Below are 10,538 nucleotides of genomic sequence, written 5' to 3' on the forward strand. Positions count from 1 at the left end.
TGGACATGAGGGCAATCGAAAACTTCCTGAATGGTCATCAAATTCAAAAGGGTAATAAACGCAATTTACCTTGTAGCCATTTAGAGTGGTCATTGGGCCAATCGATCTTATTGTAATTTGAAGTTTGAATTGACCTTATAACCGCGCACCTTGCCAAACCGATGGCCATATCTTCCTGGAAATCCTTCAGGACTGCAATCGCTTCCATCAGTCGTTAGCCTCGTTAAGCCAGTATGACGTTAACATTTTGCTTCCGCTGCAACTACAACATAACTCATCAGCTTTCTCATTTCCCTATGAGAGTTCATGGCACACTTCATACAATAAAGTACAAAGTCAGATCAAAATCCCCAATTTGGTTGCGTGAAATAATTGAGGAATGTATAAAAAAAAACATAGCTGAAAACTAATAATACATTATTTGGCCAACCACTTATGGGCCCCACGTCGCAAATAGTCCCACACTCTTGATAAATGTTCAGGCCTGCGAAAACTCTGCACTTAGAACTGCCACGCGAGCTCTACTCATAACAGCTTAGCATTGTTTACTTCGTTCGAGTAAAATGCCCATCATATTGTAGCGTAATGAAATGTAGAATAGGCGGATTTTACTGAATTTTGAAAAAACCTGGCCATACAAATAGACAACTGTATGAGTCAGCCCCCCTCCCCCCCTTCTCCTCACAAGTAAATAATATTCCGTAACCAAGACGCAATATTATGAAATTCGGCTTCTTACAACGTATTAATTAGATATAAAAAAGAGAAGAGAAGGTCTTCAACATCTGCACAGAGAGGATAAATTCTTTGCAGCATTGCTATGAACCAATCCTGGTTAAACTGGCCGTGCCCTTGGACTCACTTCCGCAGACTTCGATGAGCAAGACCGTATTCCTTTCAATTTTACCAACTCCCTCGGACCAACAACCGCATAGTTTATTTAAAATATAAAATATTCTTTCCTAACGAACATAAATTGGATAATTTTTAAACTCGTTCAAATGCACGCCATATCAATTTCTATAAGACGTAGTTCAATCTTATATTTTTGCTAGCCAGACTTCACTTTAGATTTCTGGTTGTGTAACGATGGAAAAACGAGGCCTGAAAAGGCATGCCGACAAAAATCCATGTACCCAGCGAGTCAACTCAGCGCTACTTTATCTAATCTAATCAACCTTATTTTAAGTCTAAGCAACCTCCTCTTTTCCCTAGAAGCGTTTTTATATATCGTTAGAATTATCAGTCTAATGCAGTCAATTGTATTTGGTAAACGACAGAGCCTTAGGCAATATGGGAAAAGTGGTATATACCAATAATTTCGAGACTATTTCCAGATAATTTTAAAATAAGTAATCTTTTCGGCACTATTTTGGGATCATTTTAGAACTATCTCCGAATAGTTTCGGCGAATTTCGGAAATATTTAAGCAACATTTTTGAGCCTTCTCTCATTTTAGGATTTGATTTGGTGATATAACAGAAACATTTCAGCGAACGATTCGAAATCGCGACAGGGACTATTTCCGGTGTCGATTCTGGACTGTTCCGGTACTATTCCGGATAATTTCCGAATAGTTCTCGGCATCATACCGAGGCTATATCGAAATCATTTCCCAGAATTTTATGACTTTATCCAGGGTTTGTTTTAAGAATTATATCAAAACTATTTTTGAAAGCAGTTTTAGGTTTTTCATTTCTGGACTATCTCTAAATTATTTTCGTGAATCAGATTTTGAGTAACGCAATGCAGCACTTCGTATAACTTCATAAGTAGAGATTTTTTAGTTAGTTCATTAGAATCAAGTATGCGATTTATACGAAATATGTAGTCCAGATTGTGGACCCATCATGTTCATGAATTTTTAATGGAACACTGCCGTATTCTAAGTTTTGTTCTTAAACTTTATTGCATTATTCCAAAAATGTTCATCAAAATTTTTCGAGAAACGCGGTGGTAAGTTAATCAAAACACATAAGAAAAGGACAATTTTCACAAATTCATGAATTTTTACGAAAATTATTATATCACAGGAAACTGCAATTTTTGCTTAACAAAACTTCAATATCATGTGCAATTAATCAAGGCACTTAAGCACGCATAAAAAAATTAGAGTGAGCATTAACCACCCTTAAATTGCATTCTCCAGCAGAACAAATAAAACACACTGTTGGTGTCATTTTTATTGAAGCCACTAGACTTAATTTGCATGAAGGGAACATATTTAATAAAATAACATAAACGAAAACACAAGCGAGAATTGCATTATAATGAGAACAAAAATAAAAAGAAAAATTATGATATGCGCTTGTAATGCAAAAATAATAAAAAAAGCTCCGCTGCAGCGAAAAGTGAGAACAAAATTGAGCGAGGCCACACAACGACAACGACAAAACAACATCCCAAACCGAAAGCACCGAAAACGGAGCCCCAAAAACAGATTGAGACAGAAAAAATAAATTGCATGCAGCACTGAAGGTTGACGCTTGACGGTCTCCGGTGATATGCACATTGTGGTGGTGGTGGGCAGGGCGAGCTTACTAAACGAGCGAGCTTGACACTGCCAGTCGGCGCGCTAAGCTTGTTTTCAGATGCATTTTTCAGTCTGTTTATCGTCTGCGGTCGACGTTAGTTGCATGCCAAGCGTGTACGCTATTTAATAAGAACTTTTATCATATAAAGTGTTGTTGTACGGTATGAAACAAATTTAAAAATAGTAAATATGCTTTTCCAAGCCAAATATTTTTTCAACAAAAGCACTTTTTTAGTGACTGCCTGATTTCAGTGCGATTTCCTTTTGTATTTTTAATACTAGATTGCATTCAATTGCTGAAGAAAAAAAAAATGCTCGCTCTGTGCAATGCAACCAACGTCGTAACAGCAACAAACGCTGCCAATTTGCCGGCTTATAAGACGAAGTACGAAAGTGCAAAAGTGTTGTAATAAAAAAGTGCATTCAAAATGCAAAACGCAAAGAAGTGAGTGCAACTCACCAATGCTACTAAGCGAGTGACAAAACGCGTGTGTGTGTGTGTGTGTGCATGAGTGCACTCTTGCAATTTTTATAAAAATTCATTTACCAACACACAGGTGCAAAATACAACACATACATACATATGTACATGCCAGCAAACAGTTCTGGGTATGAGTACACGCGCTAAGTGTGGTGAGTTTACTTAATACGAAAAATATTCTGAGTGCTTTTAGTTTATATTTTGAGTATGTGTGTGTTAGGGGTATTGAGTGGCATTGTTGTAACCGCTTTTTAAATGAGATTTTGAGTCTAAATCACTTGTAAATGAAATAACGTTGAATTGGCGCGCTAATTTTTTTTATTTCTTGTTGGAATTCAACAGCTTTGCTGCCAATATCAATCAGTTGGTTACAGCTTTGTCAAGAAATGCTCACTGCGACTCTCTTGTCTGCTATTATGCCTTAATGAGTGTCACATGTGCACAGACGTAACGATTTTTTTACAAGTGTTAGTTTTTGCACGACACATTTTTAAAATCTACGGCGTCGACGTCAAGCGCCAAATAGGAACGTCATTACAAGCAGACAATCCTCACAAGCATCTACATTTAACCTTTTCCTACTCAGAACTGTTCTCAATAAGTTTCTCTTTCCATATTTAATATAATACTCATTAATTCCCACAACTTTTGTACTCGTTTTAAATTGGTAAAATGTGTATTAGGGTGTTTGGTTAAAGTTTGTTTTTCTTGATGGAGCTACAGAACAACTTGTTGTTTGCTACCTACATATATAATATATTCATGAAGTATGAACTCCTCAATATATATGTTAATTTTCACTCTAGGCTTATGTAAGGTTAGCTTTAACTGGGCGGACAATAAGGTCATCAAATACACTGGATGTGTCCCAGTTTAATCGAGGACCAAATTGAAATGTCAAATCAAAAACCAGGACATATGTTATGAAATAATCTCGTTCTCCCGGAAAATACTTGGGGATACTTGTAGTTTTACAACTCGGTTAGTTTACCAAATTACAGTGTAAAATTTTCCAAGTATACCATAGTCCCGATAATTCGTTTCCATAAAAATATGTATAATCATTGGAAAATTTTTGCTTAATTTTCAGCTAAAAACAAACTTAAATTGCGTTTTTTTTTTAATAATATTGAAGAAGAGAACCATTTGGTTCCTCTATTAGAGTTAAAAAGCAAATTTAGTTGCTGAAATAAATCGTCAGAATCTTTAAATAAAGATAAGGTGACTTACTGGAGGTGACTAAGTGGAGATAGTCCAGAAATTTTTTCGAAACAGTGCCAAAAATATTCCAATGTACGAAGGTACCAAGGTACCATGAACTAATCCCAAAATGGTTCAGCAAATGCTGTCAGCATGGTCACAAACCTGTACCGTCGGAGGCGGGAAAGAGGGCTGCTGATCACTTTTCTTACTTTTTATGCAATCGGCGACGAAGTTTCGCAAGCCAAGTATTTTCTATAACAATAGACGGTGTGATGAAAGCATCCCCTTTCTACCACACCAAAGGCCCTGGATTGTAGTTTCGTGCAAAGCAACATCAGAAGTTGCTCCTGGTACGTAGTACACGTAGTTCCCGTTCCGCCAATTCGTAGGGAAAATTAAAAGGAACAAAACTAAATTGGAAGAAAATCTCGGCCCATATATCCACGGGATAAGTTAAAAAATCATAGTAATTCAAAAGCCTAAGTATAAATATGTGGAATTTAAAAATGATTTTGAATAAAAAGGAACAAATCATTTCGGATTTTGCATTATTTTATATTTATCGCTCGAAAATTAAAAAAAAAAAAACCAAACGAAATTATTGAATACACAATATAGTATGCGAGACCCGAAAAATTATATTGGTTTATGTATTTTTTTCTTTCAAATAAAAGAACCACTAGAAAAAGTAAGTATTTCCGATAAGAAAACACCCTTGAGAGATTTTAGTTAACTTTTTCGAGTTTCTGTTGTAATATCCACATTATCTGTAAATTCAACACGTTTTATCTGTTCCTTCTAAATGAGTTTCGGGAATAGCCGAGCTTACCAAAAAATAATATTTGTTTCGCATGTTCCTACTTGCCTTCTACACTAAGCTATTTACACTCCTAGACTATATTTCAAAAAGACGTTTGAGTAAAAGAATATCTGGTGGTTCTCTAGAATTTTTTGACGGTTTTTGTTGTTGCATTTAAAATTCCTATTGATGCATAGTAACATGCGCTAGAGGGGAGAGCGAAATACAGACACGCATACATACACCTTTATGCATATAATAGCGGACACAGTGATTGGTGTACGTTTTGCAAAAAAAAACACACAATTTGCACCAATACCATTACATGACAACAACATCATTCAAAATTTTACAACAAAGCGATATTCTAGCTATTGCTCAACAACAATTCTGGTCGAGACAGTCATCTCCAGTTAGCGTCGCTGTTTTTTACAAGAGGAGTTTCTTTACCAAAGCTTTTGTACTTCTCTACATTTTTCTGTTTTTCTCGATTCCTGTGAAGCTCTGGCATTAACCATTCAAACCATCGGTTTTGATGTACTTCACATTAAGCATTGGCAACGTTGTGGTCTAGTAAATTTGTCTTGTAAAATATGCTCAATTACTCATTTTACAACTCGTTCAACGCTCGAGCAACGTTGATGCAGCTCACTCGCCCGCTCCCAATAAACTTATGCGCTAACTTAGAGCTCTCGAGTTCTTTTGTTGATTATTTGCTCATTTGTTCACTCACACGGTAGCGCCAGTGGGTTCCCGGCATAATTTTTTAACGACTTTTGATGTAAGTATTATAGAGCTAGACGGAGCGTCCGAATACGGTTCGGTATCGTCTCGGTGCATGTTTTTTGTTGACACAGTGGACTCCATCGTCGTTGTCGCGCCCGTTGTTTATGTGCAGAATGAAAAAAGAAAAGTGTACACACACACATACATATACATGTGCAATTTTTATATAAAACACATAAATACATATGTAATTACACATTCGATATATTAGGTGAGTTTGGTTTGGTGCACTCTGTCTTCAGCTCTGGCAACATCCAGTCCGGCAGTAAGTTTACGACATGTTTCTAACCGATGTGCTTTTTCGTTTTACACTAACCTAGCACAGGAGCAAAATTGTATTTATTGATGTGCTTCTTCTTCCCACTTGCTTGCTAATAGCCCCCCGCCCCGTCTTCTCCTGCCTTGTATTTTTTGTCAAGCTGTGAGTTGTTGGTGTTGCATAAGTCCGGCGCTCCTGTTGTCATATTTTGTTGAAGGCGCGTTTAAATGCGATGGTTACAATGGCGAAACCAAGAATAATATCTGTGCATTAAAAAAACAGCAACAATAAAGTTCAAAGTGAAGTTCAAGAATTCTTAAACAAATGCACATAAATGCGAATGTCATATATGTAATTATAGTGAATTATACCTTTTTATACAAAAGCATGTGAATTTTTTTTTTAAGTTTTCTAAATTTCGGTGATGGCGTACATTAGGGAGGTGTAAATTTGCATTTTCAATTTCAATCAAAGCGAAACTTTTGCGGATGCGTTTGTTACGCAAGTCGGATCGTGAGAATAAAGTTTGGCACCTAAATCACACTGCTACTGAAAATGAGCAAAATTGGATGGTAGACACAGCCACTTATTATAAATTGAAAATGTTGGTAAACACTTGATTAATACAAAAACAGGACGGTATGTGGATCATGCATTAGGAATAAGACTTTCTGCGATGAAAAATGCGCTCACGAGCGACCGAGATATGCTGAGTGATAATCGGCTGGCATGAGAGCTTTGAACACACGGTTGCCACTTTGGGTCCATTTGGACCAAATTTGGTCCGCTCCAACCCCGTTTGGTCCGCTGGTCCTTTTTTTCAATTTTAGTCCTTTTTGGGCGAGCCGTCACGATTTTGATACTTTGATTTGAATGTTTTTTACTTTCATAAAAATATACTGAATGGACTTAAAACTAAATTAATTTGTTTTATATTAAGTGCATCTGTCACTCACTACATTTATGTTCAAGCTATGCGTACAAGCAACTACCGGCAGGAATCGAGAGTTTGTGTAGGAATATATACACATTTTTTTCACACGCCCAAAGCGAATTAGTGAGTTTAAAGAATTTCAGGAATATTGTGGTGTTAAGCCACACAAAATACTTGGTATTTCTTTTACTCGTTAGCTCGCCCTGGAGAGTGTGATAGTTCGAATGCGTCTTTATTTTTTATCTTCGTGTCTCGAAGTAAGTGGCGTTTGTGCAAAACAATTAGCAAATTTAATGTCAGATCCTGAAAGAAAAGCGTATATGCTGTTTCTCGCCTATATTCTTTATATTATAAATACCTTAAATAAAGAGTCCCAATCAGAAAAGACTCATCTGCCATTGCTATACCATCAAATTGAAGTACACTTCAAGCTTATTTTGACCAACTTCATGCATAAAAAATATTGCATGCTTAAAAAATTTTGATTTAAGTGATACAACTTGCTAGCTTGAATTAAAAAATATTTTGGTAGGAAGTAAAGCTGAAGCATTTCTTGACAGCGATAACTTTACAGATATAAAACGACTTTTGGTAAAACAAAATATTTTAGATTTTTATATTGAACTCTGTACAATGTACAATTACTCCCGACAAGTTATTAGCAGAAACCGAAATTTCCATAATACCATTAATAAATAACTTTTCGTACTTGATAAAGTGCGATCAAGATACCATTGTTACACAACAGAAGCTTTGAAGACTGTTAAATTGTGATTTTAAGCCTGATATAGACGTTTTATCTTTTTGGGAAAAAGTTAGCTTTTATAGAAATGGTATGAATGAAAAGTGTTTTGAAGAATTGCTTGGTTTTGCATATGATTATTGAGTCTGCCACATAGTTCGGCGGTCGCAGAGCGAACATTTTTGTGATTGTCCCTTATTAAAACCAAATTACGTAATAAATTGGAGTTTATTTCAATCAACCACAAAATGTTAGCCGAAAAAACTTTGTACGCAATACCCAGGTCCTCATTACGTTTGGTCGGTGAAAGACATAGGCTGTTCCCAGAGAAGTTATACGATGAGTCATATAAAACTATTTTTATTATACTTTTTTTCGATGTAGCCCAGAATATATTAGAAACATATATGCTTTAAGGTTTTTAATATATACACATACATACATATGTGTATAAGACTGAAAAATATGCCTATATGTGATAAAATATATTTAGTTATCATCATCAACAATTATCATCAATTTTAATTGAATCACTTTTTGTTTGCTTGTAACGCCGTGTTGTTTTTTACCTTTTAAGTTGTTCATTATTACATTGTTTGTATACCAATAAATGAAAACAAATTTTGGTCCTTTTTTTAAATTTGGTACTTTTTTTAAACGAATTTTGGTCCCAAATAAAAACAGGCTGTGGCAACCGTGTTTGAACACCAAAAGAAAAAGTTTTGTGATACACAAAAAAAGTCTCTCAAATTTTTGATTCTCCTTGGTCTGAGGAATACTCAGAAGAAGTATTTAAACGAAGTTTCGGATTACCCTGTATATATATACCAATCTCTATAGAATTTTGAAAATATGAGCAATGCCACGCCCCATTTAGGAAAAATGAAGTTCACTATATCACCGCAAGTATTTGAAGCTTCAATTAAGTGAGGGCGGAAGTGTGCGATGTTGCGAAAGATACAGTAAATGGGACGAGAAAAGCATTTCCAAAGAAAAATAGAACATGGAAAGATAAAGAGGAGAAAATTTACCATTTTTCAAAGGGCAATCGAATTTACGGGAAGAACAATCTCTACGGCGTAAGCTAGAACCAAATGTATCTGTTGAGATTGTTTTCATTCCAATGAACTTTTCCAATGTGTCTATGTAGAGAGAAATTTAACTAAATAAGTAGTCGATTCGATCCCGCTAGCGATAAACAATTAATAACCCCCAAAGTAATTTTTTAATATTATTTTTTCTCTCCTGAATAATAAATTTTTTTAAACAACTATTAAAACCAATGCATAATAATAATAAAGTAAATAATAATAAAAATAAAACAATAACTTGGAGATTCTCTCCGATTTGTGGCGTGCTGCTTTTTCATTTTTCCTGCCAATACGGTTAACAGGATTGAAAGAATTCGTGGCTTAGGACAATTTTTTTAAATTAAGTTCTTACTTTTTACGATTTAATTAAAGAATTTTTTTTGGAACATGGATCATTTTCTTACCAATCTTGCTTTGAATGATGATTAAAAATGTGGTGGCTAGAATGAAACAATATTTTTTATTTTCACTTTTCTTGGACAATTCTTTCATGACCTATACAGCGATATGTTAGCGGCTTTTGACTGGCAACAGAATGGTAGTATAAAGTAATGCTGATTTTAATTGGAAACTGCGAATATAATTTTTGCATAGAATATTGGGGAAGTTCCCTGGGTGCCAGCAAGGATGGAAAAGCTTAATTAAAACTCCCCTTTATTTCTAATATTCTTCTTTATGCAAATATTATTTCCCACCTTACCTCAAACTTCATTTAGTTTCGAGCAGGTGATCTGCTCAACGTCATTTTGCACAGCCGTATAAGTTTTATATTGAAACCCAGTTCAGCAGCAAATCTTGTACGTATCGAACGCTTTAAAATCGACGACGTGGTGTCGTGCCATTTCTTTTCAGTGTATTATCCAATTTGTGGCATAGCGAAAATCTGTTCCGTAGTAGATTTACTAGGTGTAAGGCCGCACTCAATAGCTTGGTTGCCTGGTCACCGTTTTCTGTGGAAATTCACCCCAGAATTGAAACCTTCCGTATTTCGCCGAATTTGTTATTCAATTCGGGCGCTATTTTGGTGGCTAGTAGGTCAAGCTTTTCACACTCACTTTTTTCATGAACATGTGTCGGACACGGCGAAGACCTTTTTTAAACGATTTTATTTAGCTTGATTTTACAGGGTGGTTGGGACAAATTTTGTAATGGAAATTTAAGTAACTTCCCGATAAGCTACAAGCTTGGAACCTGTAATATAGTTCAGAACCCGATGACAATGCAATAATAAGAAAAAAATCCGTTTTTTTCATATTTGGAACACATAATACATAAATGAATAGAAAGCGACCTATGGTATCCGAGTTGGCTCATATTTGGAACAAATATTACATATAGCCCGGCAGAAGTGACATCAAAATATTTTGCAGTTCAAGGAAGGACAAGCATACGTAGCGCAGAGTCGATTAAAGTCTTTGGAAGGATTATGTGTTGAGGACTTAGATTGTGACAAATTGTCAGGAAAGAGTCCATGTAATAATGAGTCACTAAATGACTTAATAGAACTAGAAATAATAGGCAATTAAATAAAGACTAAAAACTTGAAAATAAAATAATAAAACAAAATTTTTAATTTAAGCGGTTTTATTGAAAACAATACTTACATGAAGTAATAATAATACTAAAAGCTAGAACATAATTAGGCAGGTCCTAGGTACTAGTCATCACACTCCTCATCAATCTAGGGCGTTGAACAAATAATTAAAAAAA

The 10,538-nt window shown here is 35.3% G+C and overlaps 1 long non-coding RNA gene across 1 annotated transcript in view; it reads left to right on the plus strand.

Annotated features, from left to right (window-relative positions):
* The first annotated feature begins 2,622 nt into the window (after positions 1–2,622).
* Positions 2,623–10,538, plus strand: part of LOC137238451 (uncharacterized) — a 98,595-nt gene continuing 90,679 nt past the window's right edge. Inside the window, exon 1 of the long non-coding RNA XR_010949186.1 lies at positions 2,623–3,166. This is a non-coding gene — a long non-coding RNA (uncharacterized lncRNA). The remainder of the gene's footprint in view (positions 3,167–10,538) is intronic.

The sequence above is a fragment of the Eurosta solidaginis genome, chromosome 1 (genome assembly GCF_040869045.1).
Source record: "Eurosta solidaginis isolate ZX-2024a chromosome 1, ASM4086904v1, whole genome shotgun sequence".
NCBI classification, from domain to species: Eukaryota; Metazoa; Arthropoda; class Insecta; order Diptera; family Tephritidae; genus Eurosta; species Eurosta solidaginis.